Raw genomic sequence first — 854 nt, forward strand, 5'->3', positions numbered from 1 at the left:
TGTGTGTATAAAGAGTTTATATTATATATAGTTTTATACTATATATACTTATAGACCTAGTTTTTATTTATAGTTATATATCTATGTATTTATGTAGTTATGTATTTATATGTTTATATATCTATATATAGTTAAATATTTATACGTAGTTCTATTTCTAGTTTCTAGTTTTATATATGTTATATATAAGACTATATATGTAAACTAGATATGTTACTATGTACAAAATAGTTGCAAATATATAAATATATATGGTTTTTATATAGTTTTATATAAATACCATATATATTTTTAGATACATAGTTTATCTGGAATTCAAATTTAAATGGACAGCCTATATTTTACCTGACAACCCTAACTTGGTTGAAACCCTAGTTTTTCCATATTTTAATTGTGTCACCTTAAAGAGGTACATTAGTTTCTGGTGGCCTTTAAGTTGCTGTGAGAGGATGGATATAAAATTTATAGTATAGTCCCTGACACATGTTATGCACTCAAAAATGTTAGACACTACTAGACAACACTGTTACTACTGTGGTTATTATTTATTTGACACATATTTTTGAGTACCTACTATGTGCCTCTTCTCTAAAATGAGGTGAATCATCTCCTTAAGGAATTATCATTGGGCTTAAATATAATGTGATGAGTGTATGATATGGGTTTGGATCTGTGTCCTCACCCAAATATCACCTTGTAGCTCCTATAATTCCCACGTGTTGTGGGAGGGAGCAGATGGGAGATGATTACATTATGGGGCAGGTCTTTTCTAATGCTGTTCTTGTGATAGTGAATAAGTCTCATGAGATCTGATGGCTTAAAAATGGGGGTTCCCTGCACAAGCTCTCTCTTTG

This window comes from Colobus angolensis, unplaced genomic scaffold (assembly GCF_000951035.1).
Source record: "Colobus angolensis palliatus isolate OR3802 unplaced genomic scaffold, Cang.pa_1.0 Scaffold262, whole genome shotgun sequence".
In the NCBI taxonomy this organism is placed as follows: domain Eukaryota; kingdom Metazoa; phylum Chordata; class Mammalia; order Primates; family Cercopithecidae; genus Colobus; species Colobus angolensis.